The sequence below is a fragment of the Lactuca virosa genome, chromosome 4 (genome assembly GCF_052849685.1).
Source record: "Lactuca virosa cultivar CGN04683 chromosome 4, Lactuca_virosa_CGN04683_v6, whole genome shotgun sequence".
NCBI lineage: Eukaryota > Viridiplantae > Streptophyta > Magnoliopsida > Asterales > Asteraceae > Lactuca > Lactuca virosa.
The window spans coordinates 196,155,003-196,178,440 of record NC_136429.1 but is presented as its reverse complement, the minus strand read 5'-3'; positions in this window follow the sequence as shown (position 1 = coordinate 196,178,440).

The window sequence follows — 23,438 nt, the reverse complement described above, 5'->3', positions numbered from 1 at the left end:
AATAATGAAAAGAAAAGACATAGCAGATAACAACATCCAATAAAATGAAAAACATATCCGGTTCATTAAAGATAAGGTACTAGTACAATATTTTGAAAAATTGACCTCTAAAAAGGTCTACAGTACATCAGAGATTAAAAAAAATTGGCAGCATTACGACCCTCCATAGGATACTAAAAGGCGAGCGATGGTACTGGTGCTGGAGGCTGCTCTACCTCTCTAGGTCTTTCGCCCAGCGGGACGTAGGTCCCTAGTAGCCATGTTGGTTCGCGGGAACCCTGGCTACATAAGGAAGGTTGATAACCTACGATTCCGCGTCAGACTCATCTTCTGGTTCTTCTTCTTCTTCTTCCTCTGGCTCTTCCTCAAACTCTTCTTCCTCTTCCTTTGGCTCCTTACGATGATCTCCTCGGGATGCACCTTAGGATCCTCCTCGATCCATCCTCCATTCCCCTGATTAGGGAAGTAGGGATCTCCTGGGATGTGGAAACCTACCATCATGTCTGTACGAGAATGTAAGTACGAGAAATACATGAAAGGTTTATAATGTGCTAAAATACTCCTGTAGTATTTTAATTCTTTATGTTTGGTTCTTAGAGCTTTTTGGTATAAGGTTGGTAAATTTTAGATTTTGTTGTCCACCTCGACCATTCCTAAACATATGTTGCTCATTTCTCGAATAAATATAGTTGATCAGGCTATATTTATCCCCAATATGATTACATAACTATCTAGGCTTAATCGCGATGTACAACTCTTCTAAATTTTTTTTATTCGTTTCTTGTTATGACACTATTCCTAATATGCATGCATGTATGTATATTTTTATAGAATACTTATACTTTTAAAGTATACTTTCAGTCACAGTGTTTTAGCCCCATTGTATTTATAGTTGTATATCTTGTATGTTTTGATATACCAGTTCACTATAAACAATGCTCTGATACCAATCTGTCACACCCCCAAACCGGAGCGGCGGAAACGTCCGGGGGTGGATGACGTCTTTGTACATTATCATAACAATTGCCTATAAATGAACCATAGAAACCCAAAACATCATACATTGAGATTACAAGTTTACATTGTTTACAAACATTGTTTGTTTAAAAGCAAGTACATTGAAACTAATAAGTAGAAAAACATGTTGCAACATCTCCTTCTCTCAAAATGGATTAGATACCTGTTTACTGGTTCCCTGAGAATACAAGTGATTTTAAAAAGTGTCAACAATTAAGTTGTTGAGTTCATAAGCATTTTTGTATGAAAGGGATTTGTAATTGTTCCGCTTAAATTGGTTTTGTATACTTCCAGAGAATCCGATATTTTCTATAAAAATAGGTTGTAAGTCTTATATCCAAGACTAAAATGTATGCATTTCTTTTGTATCTTTTCCTTGTACAATGATAATGTATGTTTCCAGAAAATCCAATATTTTTCTTAAATATGAACGATAGTGTTAAAACCCTAAGACTAGAAAAGTATGTAATGATGTACTGGAGGATAGTATGTAGTTTTAATTATCATAAAACTGATGAAGTGAAAGTTACCCCGTATATCAAATGTTTTGTTAATCCCTATGTGAGTTATTATAACCATGCCTAATATGACTGATATGCCTGAACGATGTTCTTCAGGCGTCGGAATTGGTTGACATTTGTCACCCTAGACTTTCCGGTCTAACTGTAGCGAACAAATTAGGTTCGGGGTTGTCAATCCCATATAGATCTATACACAACTATCTCGCTCTCCCTCTAGGAGACTCTGGTTATAATGCAGGACGTAAAGTGTACACTAGGTAGGTACGGTGAAGAGAATGTCTCACAAGAGCATCAACGGATTTACGTTAAATAAGATTCCTTTTTCTTGTAAGATGAACTAATTATACCTTTGGATAATTATAGAGATTTTTCGAAATGAAAATGTCGTTTTGACTCCCAAACTATACCTATTATAGTTTATCTTGTATGTATTGTTTAGACCATTTATATAATCTTTTATACAAATGTAAAGCTGTAATCTTGTCTAGTGTTAATATATGTTACTAAAACATAATATCTTTGGGTTGTAAACCACCAAAACAGTAAATGGCTGAAATATAACCATTTTTGCTAAAAAAAGCTATTTTTAGTACAAATTACCAAAACATAATCTTGTATGTATTGTTTAGACCATTCATATTTTTCTTTTGATACTTGTATCACATATTGATTTATGTTTTTGTTAACTTTGCATATCAAACTTCATATGTCATGATTTTTGTGTAAAAAGTGGTGATATCTACATCTTATATAAATATTATTTCATATTCAAATAATAAGAATGAAACATGCAAATATCCATAAGACAGACTATTTTAGAATTGTATTCCCCCCCCCCCCCTAAAAGCATGAAAAATTGGAGAAAATAGGGGTATGAAGCTCACCTTGAGTTAGTTTTTGCGGATGGTTTGAAGGAAGAAGATGAGGATTTCGAGTCTAGCTTCTTGTATGGAGTTGATGAGCTTCTTGGAGGTGTGGTTATCCTAAGGATGTTATCACATAATGATGTGTGTAAGAATGAGGAAAATCGACATAAAGATGTTTTAAAACACTAGAGGATTTCGAAGATACTTACCAAAATCTTAGAATCACTTGGAGAAAAATAAATCCTTGAAGGGTCTTGATCGATCTTGAGAGAAAGAGATGAGAGAATGGAAGAATATGAACTTTGTGAAGGTGGTGAAAGGCCTCTAGGCCGAGGTATAAATGGAGAGGGGGAGTTGGCTTTCTTATTATTTGGTGGTCATTTAGGTGTCATGTATGGAGGTTTGGTGTGTATTTGTATGTATGGTATGGATGTTTGGTGTGTATTTGTATGTATGGTATGGATGTTTGGAGGGTAAAGGAATGTAAAGTTGGTGTGTCATATCCTAAAGTCAAACTCTTGAATCTTGCACCCAACCGAAACCACCTTGCCAAGGAGGAGGTTTTCGGTTTTTGCTTTGCATGGGGGAGGGGTTTTCGGCTTAGAGATCACCCACTAAGGGTGATTTCGGTTTTAGAGTCTTTCTTGGCCGAAAACCCTAAAGCAATCCCACTTTTGATTCATGTTTTAACTATTTGGTCTATTTTAACTTTTAGGCATTTGTTACGAATCTAGTTCTCACGGTATGCTTATATATGTATTCACACAACAATGTCCTTTTTCATTTACAAGAATCAATTGTAACAAGGTTACATTGTTAATTCTTTTGTACATGGTTTAAATCTAGTTTTTACTCGACCCAAGTTTGCTAGTTGTCACATGATACGTGTAATACATTCCGGTATGTAACATATCCATCGATATAGAGTGTCGAAGTTTTATCAGTATATGGCTAATACAGTGAATCATCAACATTTGTGTTAGAAGCTTAATAGGGTGAGAGTGGGAAGGTGCGTGTAATATACCACATTACATGTTATATCCATCGACATAGATTTTTCAAGCTCTCAACAGTGTTTGGTATTTGATACTGAACCATAAAGCTTTTAAGAAGAATGTAAGGTAAAGAATGGATTGGTGAGTGTGATGAACTACGATACATATTGTTCAAGTTCTCATCAGCGTCTGGTATTTGACATTGAATCATAAAGCTTTTTAATAAGAAATTGAGGCTAAGGAAGGGTTGGTGCGTGTGATAGACTATGATACATAGTCTAACCATCGACACAGCTTTAGGAACTTTCATCATTGTGTGGCATTTCACAGTGAATCGCCAAGTCATTATACCAAATTATTGGAAGTAAGAGAAGGGATGTCTCAATCACACTGATGTGAAATCAGTATGAATCATAGATAGTGATCAACTCATTAATAGGAGTGGTTCAACTCCTAGTATCATAAAGTTACAGTTTCAGTCTAGAATCAGTGATTCACCATTAATTCCTTTTATACAATACAATAAAAATAAGAAAATAAATACAGATAGAAGGAATCAATCATAAAGGGATGGTAAAAAAGAGAAAAGTGCAACCTTTTTCAGAAAGAGAATAATATCCCGATTTGGTGTATCTTTTGAAATTAATACTCATGAGGACATTTCTTATTTTCAACATATCTGCACCAAACTTCTGTCTATATAAAAAATAGATATTATAACACATTTCATATAACCAAAAATTAAGTACAAAAAGTGAAGAGAGAAATGATCTTATTATTTGTGAAGTTCATAATTTTGATAGATCCGAAGCTTCAAATTCATCATGATGAGGTGTTTGAAGAATCATAATCTTTGTAACCAACGAGTTAAAATGTTCAATCTTTGTAGCCTTTATGATACCCAAATCAACAGGAAGGTATACGAAGGTACACAAGATTGTGAACATAAACAATTATAAGTGAAGATAGGTGTGGAATAAAAACACGAGAAATGATGGAATAAGATAATTTTAAGAGAAGGCTCAAAGAAAAAGTTTTGCAACAAAGTATAAGGAATATTAGGCCGAGTTGGTATATCTTTAGAAAAGAAAGTTGCAGAGCAATCATTGAAGATGAAAGAGTAGAGATCTTGATATTTAAGTAAGAAGGTATGAGAAGAAAAGAATATGCAATGTATACTCCTTTGGTAAAAGGAAGAATATTTTTTTTTTCTGATGTTGTGAAAGCAAAAGGCTTGTTTTTGTAATTATTGAAAGCAAAGCAATTAAAGAAAATAAAGACTTATTTTTGAAGTTCTATAAATAAAAGAAAAGAGTACTTAGAAATATAAGAAGCAATGTCCAAGTGACCTTAGGACATGGAAATGATGCCTAATTCTCCAATGAGAAAGCTGATCTTTCGTTCATCCAGTGGCTTGGTGAAGATATCCACAAGTTGCTTATCAGTTGGAATATACATCAATTCAACCTTCCCTTTTTGAACATTATCCGTGATAAAGTGATGTCGAATCTCTATGTGCTTTGTTTTGGAGTGTTGGACATGATTTTGAGTAATGCGAATAGCACTGGTGTTATCACAACAAACGAGAGTCTTTAAGACTTTAAATCCATAATCAAGAAGCTAATTTTGAATACAAAGAATTTGTGCACAACATCTTCCAACGGCAATATACTCAGCTTCGACAGTTGAACAGGCAACAAAAGTCCGTTTCTTGCTAGACCAGCTAATTAATCTTTTTCCTAGGAGTTGACATCCACCATAAGTACTTTTTCAATATAAAGAACAACCGTAAAATCAGAATCAATGAAACCAAGTTACTTAAAAGGGGAATCATGAGAATACCATAGTCCAAGATTTGAAAATTCTTTAGGTAACTAAAGATACGCTTTACAACTTTGAGATGAGACTCTTTGGAATGAGCTTGATAGCGAGCACACATGCTAGTTTCAAATATGATGTTAGGGGGAGTTGTTGTAAGATATATCAGAGATCCAATCCTTCCTAGATACAAGGTAGGATTGACATTGACACCATCAACGTTAACATGAGTTTTTGAAGGAGAGGCCATAGGAGTCTTGGCAGGCTTATAGTAACTGAAATAGAGTTTATTTAACATATCTTGCACATATTTACTCTAACAAATGAAGATGCGATCAACATGTGTTTTTACTTGAAGCCCCAAGAAAAAGGTTAATGCACCCATTATACTCATTTAAAATTTATGAACCATAACTTCAACAAATTCTTTGCTCAGATCTTCATCCATTGACTCTAGAATGATGTCATCGACATATAGTTGTGCAAGAATGATATGGGACTCTGATTGTTTGATGAAAAGGGTATTATCAATGGCACCACATTGATATGCATTCCGAGCTAGATAGTTTCCCAAAGTATCATACCATGCCCTAGGAGCTTGTTTCAGACCATAAACAACTTTGTCTAACCTATAAACATGATTTGGAAATTTGTTATGTTCAAATATAGGATGTTGTTTGAGAAAGACTTCTTCTTGAAGTACTCCATGCAGAAAAGGAGTTTTGACATCCATTTGATACACTTTGAAGTTAACAGGTGATGCATATGCGAGAAAGAGTCAAATTGCTTCGATTCTTACAACATGAGCAAATGTTTCATCATAGTCTAATCCTTGTAATTGAGTAAACCCCTGAGCCACCAATCGTGCTTTATTTCTTGTAACGATCCCATCCTTATCCATCTTGTTTCCATAAACCTATCGAGTGCCTATTATAGTCTTTTTCTCAGGGCGAAGAATAAGAGTCCATACATTATGACGCTCAAACTCATTAAGTTCATCTTGCATGCCCTTAATCCAATCATCATCTTTTAAAGCATAATTTATCTTTTTGGGCTAGATTAAGGAGACGAAGTTTAGATACAGGAAAAAGTTGTCTGTTTCTTGAGACCGAGTACGAACACCATCTGAGATGCTACCAATGATTTGATCGGTGGGATGACCGAGAACATAATGTAAGTTGATTAGAGAGGATCCATATTCACTTGAGTCCATGAGAGATTCCTCAGGATGAGCAGAAGAATCTTCATTGATAATACCAATAAAGACATTTTCACTTAGTTCAATAGATACATCGATTTGATCATTATATTTATGAGAAGATGAGGGAGATGAAGGGAGATCAGCTTCAAAAGAAATGACAAGTTCAATGATCTCATAATTCTTATAACGTTAATGAGTGAGCTTATCAACAATGGATGAAGGATGATCAATTTGATCATTGGCATATGAGTCATCATTAAAGATCACATTAATTTATTCTTCAATAATTTGTGAATTTATGTTGAAGACCCAATAAGCTTTAGATTCATTTGAGTAAACTAAAAAGAAGCCTTCATCATCTTTTTCTTCAAACTTTGTATGTTGATCATTTTGGTTCAAACTAAAACACATACATCCAAAAAAGTTAAAGTAGGAGATATTTGGTTTTCTCCCTTTTAGAATTTGATAGGAGGTTTTCCCATGACGCTTAACAATGATGGATCTATTTTGAGTATAACATACAGTGTTGACAACTTCAAACCAGAAGGATAGAGGTTGTAACATCCCAAAAATCATGATAAAAAATTTGTTTTTCATTTAGATAAAACCATTGTTTTCATAAAACCCAAGTCACAAAATATAAGTGACAAATACAACCATCCCAAAATAATAGTATCCAAAATAAGTGGAAATCAACAACTGTAGAGAATGTGTACGATCAAGCCTTAGCCTTTCCCCGATCATCTAAAGTACTTGAAACAAGAAATCCACAACTGTACGCCCAAGCTTAGTGAGTTTCCCAAATACCCAACACATTATAACTACAATTGCAGTGCATACATATAGGGTTTCTTGGCCCATGGCCTCAATCCAACCATCCCGGGTTTGTTGACATAGAGTCTCAACCTAACCATCTGGGTTTATTGGTCCACCAAACGGAGCAGTACCTCAACCCAACCATTCGGGTTTGTTGGCTTAGCGCCTCAACCCAACCATCCAAATATGTCGACAAATGAGAGTAATAAATTAATCATTTAATGGTCCTACATCAAGTACATAACACAACGAATGGGCCGACCTTGGTGCCATCGACCCATAGGCATAGTGAGAACACTCACCTCAAAACAAAAACGATACCTGAAAAGAACGGAAATCCGAATATTGAATCTACAGGTCACCTATACAGAAAACGAAGGACCAGACCTCAATCTACAACCCAAATTACCCTAAATGTCCTAAAGTCAAACTTGGTCAAATTCAACAGTCAACGGTCAACGGTCAAGGTCAATGGTCATGACTAGACCGAGTACACCTCGCATACTCCAACTCTACGCACTCTGTAGAGGGTGACTTGGCTTTTATGGGACACTTCTAAGCTACATGATACGTAACCTTAGGTTCACCTTGCATAATCATGCGAAAAACAAACTTTCCATTACACACTTATCCCCTTAAGACCCTTCATCCAATACTAAAATCTTACCCCAAATAGCATCCTAAATCAGAAAGTTTCAATCTTTATGACTTTAAATGTCTAGAAAGTGTCTAAATCTAAAACCCTAACTTATCTCAAGATTCTAAGCCCCATAAATCATGCATGGATGGAAAGAAAGGATCAAGATTACATTTTTATGAGTCCATGCACTTCAACAGGTCTGAAAAGGCTACTCATAAGGTATGGAGTAGCTCATGCTCATCTAGACTAAGATTCTGGGACGAAAATGCACATAAACCCTAGAACTAACAAGATCTAGCTAAGTATTCATCAAGTTCACAACTTTATACCTCCTGGAAGATGATAAGGAGATGTAAGATATAGATCCACAAGGCTTGAAGCTTTCAAAGAACCACCCCCAACTTTTTATTCCTTTAAAAGCACTAAAAAACACTCTTAAGCTCACTATACTCAAATATGGGCAAGGGAGTCGTTTTGGAGAATGGAGGCTGAAGATGGAAGGGGTTTTTGAGGGTTAAGGTGTTTAAATAGGGTTCAAAACTCCCAAATTTAGGGTTTGCAGTCTGGCCGAGTACTCCATGCCTACTTCTTATCTAGGCCCATTATAATTCGTTAACGTCCCCTTGACGCCCCAAATAACTTTTAGTTACGCCACGTGTAATCCAAAAATTTCTAATTTACACTTCAACTTCAAACTACCGTAACTTCTTCGTTTCAACTCTGTTTTCTATGTTCTATATATGCACGAAAAGTTATTGAAGAGCCCCACAACCCTAACTAATTACTTATGACTTAAAGCATACCGAACTAAAATCCTTAATTCATGAAAGAAGTCTGAAACATCACTTTTCCCATATTTACCCTTTGACTCCAAAACACAAACCAAGATCTTGGATCACATAACCAATGTTATCCATATCCAACGGGGTCTAACCCTATTACATTGAAGCCCAAGAACTTTAATTGATCCATTCACTATCCTTAATTCCGAAATAAGAAACCTCTGGAAACAGGATGCTACAATTCTCCCCCACTGAAACTGGATTTCGTCCTCGAAATCCATCTTGGTTAGGATCTCTAAAAGAATGTCAACGTATTCCATAAGGTCCCTCTATCCAGCTCGACATCAAGGCATCTTATAAAGAAAATATGAGAGACCACTCGGAAACCCATAACTGCCAAAAAACAACCCGATAACTTGAAAATGCTCAACCGCAACAATTTTATTTATCTCTCTAACTGTATAACCCAAATTCCAGAGAAAACCACTCAAACGGGGAGCTCTCAAGAATACATCCATAACCAATTCCAACAATATATTCCCTGAACCGGAAACCCATTAGCCCAAACTTCAGAAACCATACCCTAGGACTGATGATCATCCAATCGTCGTACCTACCCCCGGTTCCCTGACTAGAAACACCGCCAAACCATGTAGAAAGAATACTAAAAACGTCCTGATCGTGAATTTCACCCAATCCCTCGAGTATAATGATGGTCAATCCAAGAATCTCACGTTGCATCCAAATCCCTCATCAGATCAAGTGTACCTCCACCTGACAAAACACTTGAGACATTTATGTGGAACTTCATGACTCGAGATTTCAGAACTGATACCCAACATTGGCAACCAACCTCCTAATAAGCAGACCGCAAGAAAATGTGGTTCATAAGGAAAACATTCAGCAAGAGACTTCGGATATAAAATTAATACTCCCAACAAACTTATACTGTCCACATGATCCAAACTAGGTGGTTACCGAGTCTGCCGACTCCCAACAATGCACTAACACCAAAACATTTCAATAAGACTAACGATCCTAGACCTAAGAGTCTTAATCAAATGGCTACCAGATCCCACCCATATGAATCATACAACCACTGGTTCACGATACATCGTGACACCTTCTAACCACTAAAACGATCAGCTCACGGTACTACGCCGATCTTGATGACATTCCAACATTAGCCTGAAGGATCATGACCAACACCACAGGGGCCTAAAGATACACATTCATCAACCCACTGAATTGCTGGAACCTAATCAACATCCCTCTCAATACTAACCAAACAACACATGATACATACCCTTCTATAACGCATACTTCTTTTCACAGAACCGGCTGCTACTAACGCAAAATCAAACAAAAACATGACCACACACAACCAGAGAATGAGATAGGCTATTGTAATCTTGTTCCAATGTAAGGATATAACCCAAATAATAAACATGCCTATAATACGAACCAAGTGCTCCTTTTCTATCTTGTTCAGCCCACATACACCCCTCCCGAAAATATCTAATAAACTTACCATAATACATACCTTCAAAGAACCCAATACCAACCCTAGATCTATGGAATTCCTTTTTGTGACAACCCGAAATTTTCATTTGTATAAACTCCGCAGTCAAGCACATCAAATAATGGTCAAATTCATCTCGGAACATTTTTGGCCGGTTTTAAGTCCGTTTGAGTATTTTTATTTTTAATTTGTAAAGCGAACACCCAAGTTTTTCTCTCAAGTATCATATCACTTTCCGTCAAATCCGCCAAAAATGTAAGTGTTTCCTTCCTTGGTTCGTTCATATAACACTTTATCTAGTGTTTTTACTTGATTTCATCCATGGAAATCTCCTCTTTTCTTAGATCTTCAAGTGTTCTTCAAAACACCAAGAACACCAAGAACACACACTAGTGTTTTTTGACCCTTAAACACTCATTCGAGTTTCCGATAAGTAAGTACACTCCTCCTAACTAGTTGTTTGCTTAGAATACATGTTAAAACCTTGAAGAACATCAAGATCCCCAAGAACATATGTGTTTACGGTTTGGGGAGATCTTCCAGAACCATAAACACCTTCAAATGGTGTGTAAGTGCCCCTAACACCTTCCATGGCTTGTATAAAGGACTAGAACCTTGCATGCATAAGCTAGAAACACCAAAAGACGAGATGGTTGGATAAACATGAGTTTACGGCCGTAAACCCATGGGTTTACCACCGTAAACACATGTGTTTACGACCGTAAACTCCCAAGGAGTGGTCCAAGGACCGTAAACTCCAAAGAAGGGCCATTTCGAGCCCTAGTCACTTCCTAAGCCTTGGATTCGAGTCTAGCTTACTTCTTTGTGTGGTGTAGGACCTTAAAACACCCAATGACACCATTACCATGAGTTTACGGCCGTAAACTCATGGGGGAAATGGTCCCAGAACCATAAACCCATATGGTGCTACCATATGGGGAGTAAACTCCAATGTGCGGCCATACTCTCTTAAGATGCAACCCTTAGCACTCCTAGCACTTGAAACAAAGTGTTTTCATATAATTGAGTGTCTTTACGTGCTTAATTAGTTATTAAATGACTAATTAGATACATAAATGTATCATTGCATGCTCAATAGGATCCGCGTGTGGGTTCAAGTCCTCACTTGACACTTAGCATCCTGTACCACCCGTTCATCCGAATCACCCACTTCAGGTGAGTTCATACCCCTTAATTAACCTTTTTAAATGATTTTAAATGCTTTTATGGGGGGATACAAGTTGAACTGATAAGTTATTAATTCAATCACATGTGATTAATAACTGTCTAGCAAATAGATTTTTGCATGTTAAACTGTTTGTCAAGCTAAAGGTTTTCAAATCTTGTTTTCAAATCTCTTTTAAAATACGAAAATCCCTTTTTGATTGTTAAAGCTTTTATCAAGTCTTTTAAACTTATTTTCTTGATAGATTCATGTCTATATAGATATAGTTATATAAGTAGGGCTTGAAGGACTTAGGACTGATAGCCCGTTCTATTTCCTGTTCCTCGTTTGGTTGTGGACTTAGAACATCCGGTTATTTGTTCGAGTGTCGTTGAAGTTCTAGTTATATATTATGTATATCTGGTTAGATATTACAACTCTCATTCCAGTTCAACACCTTTGGGTAGCAAAGGCATCTAGATGACTTCTCAAGTAAACTATAATAGGTATAGTTTAGAAACCAACCCTAACTATCATGAAGAAGAACTTAGTTATATCTATATTCTAAAACACTTGTACTTTTACTAAAAGAAAGGTATATAGATTTCAAAACACGAGATGCATCCTCAAACGCAGATTTCACCGTTGTCGAGTGGTAACCAGAGTCTCCTGGAGGGAGAACGGGCATTGTGTGTATAGATCTATACGCGACAGACACTCCCACATCCCGACTGCTAGCTACAGTCCCGGCCGACCAAGCCAAGGGGTGACAAATGTCACATTCATTCCGAAGCCAACAGGTCGTCAAGTTTACATCCGTCGATCAGTATGGTTACGAGTATCTTTACATTTACCTTATAATTCAAGGCTTTAAAGAAATAACTATTATCATGGTATTTTTCTACATATGGAACCCTCATAGTATATTTTCCTAGTTATACACTAGGCTACATTTTAAACCTTTAAACTGACCTACTTAGGATTAAAGGTTAATTTAGACTCCCCGAGGCGTATTGTTCACTTAATACCGCTTGGAGTCTGTATTTCATTCACTTAGACTCTCCGAGGGGTATTTCTCATTTGATACCACCTGGAGTCTATACTTCATTCCCTTAGACTCTCCGAGGCGTATTGATTCATTCGATACCACCTGGAGTCTATGTTTTATTCACTTTTAGTCAGCAACGTTACTGCTGAGGTAGAATTGTATTTTTCCCTATTGCTTTTGCTTGTGACCTTCTCGCATATTCCTTAAAGTATAAACTATATTTTTGATAATAATAGTTACCTTTAGGGGAAATTACTCCTTAACCATAAAACAATTGGGTCTTGGTAGAAGACTGCTTTTATTAGAAAATATAGGATTTTCTGGAAAGAATTTTAATACTCTGTAACCTCAAATCACCATTATCTAGTGAGGTTATTTTGAAGTAAAACATGTATTTATATCAATGTCATTAAATACTTATGAACTCACCAGCATTAAAAATGTTGATACTCGCTTTCAAAATAACTTGTATTCTCAGGTCATCAGTAGACAGGTACACTCCGGGAGCTTTTGCGAAGTCAGCCTAGTACCAAGCTGCAGCTTATGTTATTTCCTATATCTACTTTTGATGTTGTTGTTAAATGTAACCTATGTAAAATTATTACTATTAATGCAATGGTTGTTGTACTTTGATTACTATACTGCATATGTTGTGATACTTGACATGACGTCCTCCACCCTAGAATGTTTCTGCCGTTCCGGTTTTGGGGTGTGACACTTTTTCCTTCTGACCTTACCCTAAGGGTGAAGTACTAGTAGATCTAACGAAATGATAGACCTCAATCGCAAACAAAATCATCCTCATAAATGACCTAAACAAGGTCCTACCCCTTGACTGAAACAAAACAGATTCCACCAATACGTAACTAGCTCAATAAACTTCCAAAGTTATCCAGAAATGCTGCTAAAACCTTGGTTGGATCAATTCAAATACCAACCATGTCGACACGACATACCGGAATTAGTATCTACATAGATCCAAAGCCACGCCTGATAAGTAAACAATACCACTCCAACGTTTGAACTCCTACTTACCAAGGATAACTGCCAACCCAAGCCCGCTTTGAACAATACTTCCATAGCCAACAACTGAGGGTACCCATACCCAAAAAGCCAAAAGTAGAATGTAAAATTTTTGATGATAAGCTAATGCATCAATTGAATCCCCACTGATACAACCTTAAATTTTTGAAGAACCTAAACCATTAACGATTAACGAAATGGCCAATGATCAAGACTGCCTTGATAACTACTCCATTGATCCAATACACTGCTAAAAAAAACCCATGTGGAATTAAACATACCCAAGTCTAAAGCTAATTTACTGATCAACAACTTCCCAACCTAGATTATCTATAGTAATTTATACAACAAGCTGACGAATTCCTCAACAACCAATACTCAACCTAAGAGACCAAAACGCCTGTTGATCTATAGGCATCCCGAAAGCAATCACTGGCTACAACGAGCTCCTTGTCCAATAGCTTCCTGACATGAAGACAACAAATGTATCCCTGAGCACATACATCTGATGGTAACTTGCTCTGCACTCCCGACTTGACCAAATTTTGAGCCACTGTCTCGCATAACCGGACCGCAGATATCTATGACCCATTCTTCTGAAACCATAATATCTAACAGATCGATGATCCTCCAAGTAGAATACCCAGTTCTCCTCCACTTAGGGTTCGAACTACCACAAAATGCCACTGCAAATAGACCAAAACTCAAATCGGCTCAACCAAATACATAACATCCCTGACCCTTGGAATGTATAATACAATGCAAGATGAACTTCCAGATAAAGACCGAGCAAAATCAAAGAGATTCTGAATCTCAGATGGAGACCTCGAAAACTTCCCAATCATAATTGCCCCTAACTTCGAGAATACTTGTAGATGCACATGCTCTATTCATAGCACCAATTATTCATCTAGAAAAAAATAGACTACCACACACCTTGCCTATAAATTCTCAACCATCAATTCATCACGAGAATCAATCATAAATATAGGAGCCATCATTCTCATAGTCGGGATACATTAGAGAAAACAAAAGTTTTTCATTCCCGATTCACTTCCCTGATTCCTGAAGCAATTAACTATCACCCGACCTAACTATATTCAAAGAAAGTAGACCTTTGACCTTATATCAAGGTAAGTACACCACAAGTATCCTCTTGTATATTCCCACACTGCAATACCTGTCGCCAAGAGAACCAGAATTATCTAGACTCATGTTGGGTCTATAAACCCAACTCTGGAAATCACCTGTCTGCTCTCTCTTTCCTTCGAACACGAAAATTTGGAAATACATAACCCATGTCGAAGATAGTGACATCCCAATTCTTCTGCCAATTATTCATCCTCCAGCTTAGCCGATCATCACAATCGCTTCCATATTAAGTCCTACAACACAACTAGCACTACCTCAAGCAAGGCCATAGAGACCTCAAAATCGACTCAACTGGCACTATTCTGATGAGTGCAAGTACGATGGAAGGGTGTGTTTCTAGTGTAGAGAACAAGCGCATGTCATGTAGGACTGTCCAAACAGGAAATGCGGCAATAAAGAATGTGCCACCAAAACCAAAGGCACGAGCACTCAAACTGATCCGTGATGCAGAAGAAAATGGAGCAGAAGACGCTTGAGGAAAGCAGGAGAAGGAAACTGCTTATCTAGAGTTGAATCAATCATCCCTTATAGATAGTCTTTTTGTATGTAGTATGATATAAGAGGCATAATGTGTAATAGACTCTAAAAGTTAACTATAACCGTTTTCGGAAGATAAAAAATCCTTATTTGTGTTATATTATACTCTGTGCTTAAGCACATTTATATGTGTTAATTGGCAGTGTGATTCTTTTATGGTGGCTTGGAAAATGTGAGACAATTTATTGGGACGAGTATGATTAGGTATGGAAGGTAGTATGGGCCCGTACTACCAGAAGCACATGACACATACCACAATTAGGATGAGTCACAAGGTTACTAAGGCACTAGAAATATAAATTGTTTTATTCATGTCCATCGTCACCATCGTTTCGGTAACGAATAAGAAGATGAATGTTATTTTCGACCCTAGTGGTCTCATCAAATCGAGTCCGACTAATCTACGAAGAAAGTTCAACATAGCATCCAAATTTAGACTAAAGGAAAAGATAATCGAAGTGATCAATAGAAGTATCGAGATCGCCTTTAGGATTAAGCAACCTATAGCTAGAAGTGCTACATACTAGATTCTCATTATATCACATTAGAACATGAAGGATGCTATCTTTCATGTTAGAACCCGACTAAAAGAGAAAGGGCATTAGAGCATGACCTACCGGTCTGATATAACAGTCAAAGTAAAGATCTTGTCTTTGGTGAAGTCAATTATAGAAGGAGATGGAGCCTCTAATGGTGATCGAATATACAAGGAAGGACAGGTGTAGGATTGAGCACCGTCAACAATCAAGAAGTCCAAGAATTTGAACCTCAATAGAAGAGACAAAATAATTATGGTTATTACCTAGGAAGGAAAGTTAACATGTGCAGTCATTATACAAGCACTGTTTTGTTGATGATAATGGGACATAATCATCTAAAGGGGGAGATAACTGTAACACCCATAGATTCATGGCAAGTTAATTAAGGCATAATAAGCGTCAAGAATGACTTTTTGAGAGAATATTATTTAGGATAAATAATCCCAACCAAAGTCATAATATGTGTGACAAGGATTCTGTACATATAAAGAATGCTAAAATCTGACTTCGTATAAAGAAGTTATGATTCTTCGAAGTTTCTGGATTAAACCGACGTGACTCTACGTATCGTAAAAAGTGAATTTTTGATAAATCACTTTTTAGCCTAAGAGATCTAAACAAAAGTTGTAGTAGTCATTCATCCAAATCGGACTTCATAAGAGGAAGTTACGATTTTTCGAAGTTTTAGCGCAGTAGTGTGGGTAGATAAATCAAATTCTGGAATGCTAGTTTATTTAGCAAACCATTCTAATCCATAATTGAATATTTCATCTGTAGGAGTCCATCGACATAGAGAACATTGAGAATGGAGTTCGTATGAAGGAGTTACACTTTCTGCAACGATTTCTAACAGCCTAAACCCATCAAAAATATAGTTTTTTGATAGATTAAGAATTAGTTGTTGAGGACTAAAGGAAAGGTGTAGATCTCGTTGAGTGATTTCTAGTTATATAAATAATGTCAAAAACAGAGCTCGTATGAAGAAGTTACGCAATTTTAAAAAATTTGAAAATCATGCAGGCAAAGTGCGCGGCGCGGACGATGACGTGGCACTATGAGAGAGTGCCACGTGGCCATGTCGGAGCAGCTCCTTTCTTAGAGACATGCTGACGTGGGCCAAGGAGATTTTGACACGTGGCACCATAGAATGGTGACACATGGAACCTTTGTAAAATCCCGTTATTTTCTATCTTTTAAAGTAAATCAATTCAATCAAAAGTCAGACTAGTTTCTGTTAACTTTTAGCTTTGTTAAGGGTCTATTTGAGAGTTCTAAGCCTATTACACTCAAGGATTGTGTGTTAGGAAGTATTAACTTGAGATCATTGAGTTGCAATTGAGCCGGAAACACCTTCACTAAGAGTTCACGGCCACAAACTTGGGTTTACGGCCGTGAACCCATCACGGCCGTGAACTCCTCATCATAAGTATGATATTCCTTCATTATTCTTCATTTCTCACAATCTCAAGTCAAGAACTCTCAAAACTCTCTCAAGTATCATCAAGAACACTCCTCTTTCTCCTCAAAATCGTAAGTGATTCATCCCTTGTTACTTGATATCCTTCTTATTAGCAAGACACTCTTTGATTTCATCCATGAATTCATCACTTTTGGTTTAGATCTTCAAATCATCATCCTTTATACCAAGAACACCAAGAACACACACTTGTTCTTGGGCTGTAAACTCCCTAAAAGACTTCCAAAACATCAGTAATTCTTCTAACATCTTGTTATGCAATAGAAACACTTGATTCCAACCAAGAAACAAACACCCAAATGCATGATCTTCAAGAGTTCACGACCGTGAACCCTTCATCCATGGCCGTGAACCCTTCATATGATCTTGAGGTGGTCGTAAACCCTTCATAAGATCATCATGAGGCCGTAAACCCTTCATAAGAACAAGTCTTGGCCGTAAACACATCATGTGTGTGGCCGTAAACACCTCTATGGCCGTAAACACATATAGTATCGCCATGAACACCTTTCTTTCAATCACATGTGCTTGTAACACTTCATTTCAAGTGTTTCCTAACACCTAAGGATGTTTACCTTACATGATTAGTTTTTATACACACTAATTATACACATATATGTGTTATTATATGCTTAATAGGATGCAATTGTGTTCAAGACGTCAATTGGCATTCTTACATCCTATATCGATCTTACATTCGAATCACTCACTACAGGTGAGTTCATACCCCCGTATTTTCATAGTTTTTACTGTTTTAAGGGGGGGGGGGGGGAGGGGGGAATACAAGTCTAACACAAAGATTTTGTGTTATAAACAATGGTTTCAAAATATCTTATCAAAATGGATTTCAATTATCATCAAATTAAATGGTTTTAAAGATTGTGTTAAAATGACATCAAGTCACCAAAAGTATTTCAAAATATTAAACTTCTTTTAAATGATTTCATAAACTTATATTTTTCCCAAAAAATCATATATATATATATATATATATATATATATATATATATATATATATATATATATATATATATATATATATATATATATATATATATATATATATATATAAGGTTTAAAAGGCTTAGGACTTATAACCCAGTTTGGTTCCTTTTCCTTGTTTGGATGTAGGCTTATAGTATCGATTATTTGTCCGAATGTTGTTTAAATTTTACTTATATATATTTGTATATGTATATAAATATAAAAGTTATTTCATTCAGTTTAGATACCCTTTGCAACATGTTGAGCAAGGGGTTGCATTGATGAACACTTACTATCAATTCTGAAAGTACATATAAATTATAATAGGTATAATTTATGATTCATAGAACATTAATCCACGATTCAAGTATACTAAAGTACATTGTTTTACAAGAACAAAGATTTGATACAAAACTAATCAAGAGTATACATCTTTCATATACTAATTCAAGGGCATATTATCAATCATTTATTTCAGAATGATTGGATTTTCATATCTATTATACATGTAACGTCTATATGCTTTTTATGACTCATTTGATTTAGATTGTTTAATTCATTTAAACAATATAGTTAAAGTCATGACATTATAATCAGAATCTCCAGTCGGGGGATCGAAACAATGTGTGTATAGATCTATACTGGGATTCACAACCCCGCACTCAGACTGCTAGCTACAGTCAGACATACACGCCTACGAGTGACAGTTGTTATCAACAACTTTAACGCATTCATATCGTTGGGTCAGTCCATCTAGTCAGTATGGTTATAATAACACATTAAAAAGATATTAACAATACGTTAGTGTATAACTAACTAAACATAAGTACATTTTCAAAGTACTAGTTTGACAAGATACAATTTACAGTATTACATTACAATTTACAATAACAGCTGGTGGAACCAGGCACACTCACAATTACAAGTTTTACATAAAGGAATACAAATACAGAACATTGGTTTACAAACAGAACAATTTTATGAGATTAAAACTACTTTTCATATACAGTAAAAAATATAGGATTTTCTGGAACAATATATATATTCAAGAAACAGAAACATACTTTCAAACATAAATACTTATGCACTCACTCAACTTTATGTTGATAATCTCTTTTCAAATTACTTGTATTCTTAGGGAATCAGTAGACAGGTACTCCCCGAGCTTTTGAGAAGATTGAGCTATTTTGAGTCATGTCTTCTTCTTTTGTATATCTATTTTGGTGTCAATATACAGTGATTGAACACATGTAAATACTTATACTTTTTAAATACAATGGTTGTTTGTACCTTGATTACTATGATGCATGTGTTGTGATACTACAAATGAAGTCATCCACCCCTGGAAGTTTCCGCCGTCTGGTTTGGGGGTGTGACAGATTGGTATCAGAGCATTGTTTATAGTGAACTCAGTATATCAATCCATAAAAGATATACAAAATATAAATACATTGGGGCTAAGAACTCTGACTCCATGTATACTTTTTAAAAATTTTAGTATTTTCACAAGAAGTATACTAACACTCATACCTACAAGTACAGTATCACAGTGATAAGAACTTAAAAGTATTTGGATGTTGGACACTACAGTCAAACCTGGGCAGTTATGTAATCATATCTGGGATTAATATAGCCTGATCAACTATACTGGTTGAGATATGACGAACATGTGTTTGGGAGTGATTGTAGTGTTGCGACATGTCTAAAACTTACCAACTATACATATAAAGAAGAAACCTAGAACAGAACATAAATATTAAAATACTATAGGAGTATTTTACGCACTATTTACTAATAAAAAACATGTGAAAACAAAAGAACCATTGTGGGTAGAACTATAAATATTAAGGGTATATTATAGTCATATATCATTAAAGTTATATAGACTTAGAATATGTGATCTAGATTCATTTCATGTTCCTTGTTTGGTTGTGGATTTAGAGTCGGATCATTTAATCAAAGGTCGATTATACTCAAGTTATATATAATTAGTATGCACTTTGTAGTTATAGTAATACCTAGAACTAGTCATACAGAATACATTACTTGTCAACTGTAAGTTTCTCTCGTAGAAACTTGTATTTGTAATCTATCGTTACTAATTATATTCTATATCTCTTATCCCTATTCTCGCTTAGATATCAATGGCTGGATTTCATCTACCTGGAGAACCGTACTTTCCCGATCAAGGGCAAAATGCAGAGCCAGAAGAAAATCATGAAATTCCCTTAGACGATGATTTTGCAGAATATTTTCCAGAGGACTCTGACTCCGAGCCAGAAGTCAATAATCTACCCTTGGTGGCTCCAATTCCAAATCCTAATCCTCGTCCGACTTTCAAGGCCCGACGCCTTCGTGGGCTGAGAACTTGGGTAGGTGGAGCCGGGAGCAGGGTGAACCCTTAACCTACAACGGAGTTCGAATCTTCTACAACCTAAGTGAGGGAGGCTTTACAGATAGAATTCTTCCCATCTTGGTTCACCGAGTGGCTCGAAATGTTGAGCTAGGAATGAAAGCCATTCAACAAACCGTGGAGCTTGATACGGACACGCACGCCAATACGGATCGTATTCGCAATATTGAATTTGCTCAGGGGAGAGATATGAGAGACAATGAGGCTCTGCAGCAAGAGTTAGCTGCAACTCGAGCTGAAGTCATAGAGCTCCGAGCACGCCAGACAGTGTATGAAAGACACCTGCTTAATGTGGAGCGTCAGGTGGCCGAATTAAGGGTTCATCCGAGTGGTGCTCGTCGCCAGTAGGAGATGCTCTACTCATCCTTTCTTTTGGTTTATGAACTAGATTATACTCTACTCGCCCTCTGTTTACTCATTTGGTTATAGTTAAGTTTGCGGATATATTTTAGAATTATTTTTCATGTTTTTCAGTACGATCGCGGAAATTTCATTTTCGGTAGGTCGATATGATGTCGATGTTTTTCCAGGTACAATGGTGTATTGTAGGCCTGTTTAGGGTCAAGTTTTCCAAACTCTATGTACTCAATATACCAATATAATCGACATGCATTTTCTTACTCTTTGAAAAATAACCATTCAAATTTCATAATATCCTGTTGCAAGATTGTATTTGTAGTAGACTTCTATTTCCATGTCTTTACAAGATTCATGTTGAACCAAGTGTTTTAGTTCAGAGATATCAAATTCTTATTCATTCTTGATATCTTACCATCTTTTCAACTTTTAACTATTATAGTAAAAGATGGCTCCTCGGAGAAACACAAGGCGTGTCAATGTTAATGAAGCGCCGACACCACGTCCGCCACCACCTCCTCAATTTGACGCTGCCATGTTTCAGGTGGCGGTCACGACAGTTGTTGCAGCTGCTATCTCTCATATAAACACCCCTGGTGCAAGTGGATCAGGAGCTGGTGCGCATCCCTCTAACCACGACGAGAGTCACGGGCACTCATGAGAGTGTACCTATAAAGACTTCTTGAATGCCAAACCCAGGACCTTTAACGGGACTGGAGGAGTGATGGCGTTAAGATAATGGATTGAGTAGACAAAGTCAATATTCGAAATCTGCTCCTGTCCGGAGAGTAGCAAGGTCAAATTCGTTGTTTGTACCTTTGCTGATAGAGCACTAACATGGTGGAACGGCCATGTTAAGTCACTAACCCTGGTAGTGGCTAATTCTATAAGTTGGGAGAACTTAAATACCATGCTGATGCGGAAATACTGTCCGCGAGGAGAAATTCAGAAAATTGAGCAAGAGCTATGGGGTCTTACAATGGTTGGTTCAGACATAACAACCTATACAAATCGATTCTGTGACTTAGCGATACTTTGTCCAGAAATGTTTGCTTTGGAGAGCCAAAAGATTGAGAGGTACATTTGGGGGCTATCGCCCCAGATTCAGGCCAGTGTCATTGCTTCCAGGCCTGTTACCTTTGACAGTGCCAAAGTGCTGGCACAGTCGCTCATTGACCATGGAGCTCATCAAAACTCTATGGTTACTACCCCAGAACAAGCCAAGGGAAACAACAACAACATCAAAAAGAAAGGTTGGAATAAGAGGAAGGAAAACTCTTCACCAGCTAAGCCTTATGCTAGTGTTCTCCCCAAGTGCAACAAGTGCAATTTTCACCACAATGGAAATTTTCAGGAAATGCAGTGTCGTAACTGCAATAGAAAAGGGCATACTGCCCGATTCTGTAGATCACCACCCCAACCGATTAACCAAGTACCTGCCGCTGGATTAGGCCAAGCATGCTACCAATGTGGTGATGTGGGGCATTTCAAGAGAGATTGTCCAAAAGCTGGAAATGTTGGTGGAGTTGGGAGGATTTTAGCTTTGGGTCACGAAGAAGCAGTGGCAGACCCTGCTGTGGTCACGGGTACGTTTCTTCTCAACAACACTTATGCATGAATTCTATTTGATTGTGGCGCTGAGAAGAACTTTGTGAGCCATAATTTCAAACACCTGCTAAATCAAAACTCCCAACCACTAAATGAAACTTTCACAGTTGAAATGGCTAACGGGAAATCCGAATCCACCAATGATATATACATAGGATGTATCCTTACCTTGAATAAATTTTCGTTCCCAATAGACCTTATGCCTGTCTCTATCAAAAGTTTCGACGTCATAATAGGTATGGATTGGTTCTGCCCTAACCATGCTGATATCCTATGCTATGAAAGAGCCATTCGCCTGAGGTCTGCAACTTTCCCGACATTTTTCCCAACAATCTTCTAGGAGTGCCTCCCGAACGACAAGTCAAATTCAGAATCAACTTAATCCCTGGGGCTACACCTATAGCCAAATCCCCTATTGTCTTGCACCTTCTAAGATGCAGGAATTATCCAGCCAGCTTAACGAACTCCTTAGCAAAGGTTTCATAAGACCAAGCTTCTCACCATGAGGAGTACCGATTTTGTTCGTAAAGAAGAAGGATAGATCATTCCGTATGTGCATAGACTACCGCGAACTGAATAAACTTACCATCAAGAATCGATATCCTCTGCCTCGTATTGATGATTTGTTCGACCAACTTCAAGGTGAGAACTACTTCTCGAAAATAGGCTTAAGCTCCGGGTATCATCAGTTACGGATTTTGGAGGAGGACATTCCTAAAACCGTGTACAGAACTCGTTATGGTCATTACGAGTTTGTAGTGATGGCATTTGGATTGACGAATGCACCTGCTGTGTTCATGGACCTAATAAACAGAGTGTGTCGTCCATTCCTGGACAAATTCGTCATAGTCTTCATTGACGACATCCTTATTGACTCAAGAAGTGAAGAGGAACATGACCAACAGCTTCGTCAAGTATTGCAAACTCTTAGAACAGAGAAAATCTATGACAAGTTCT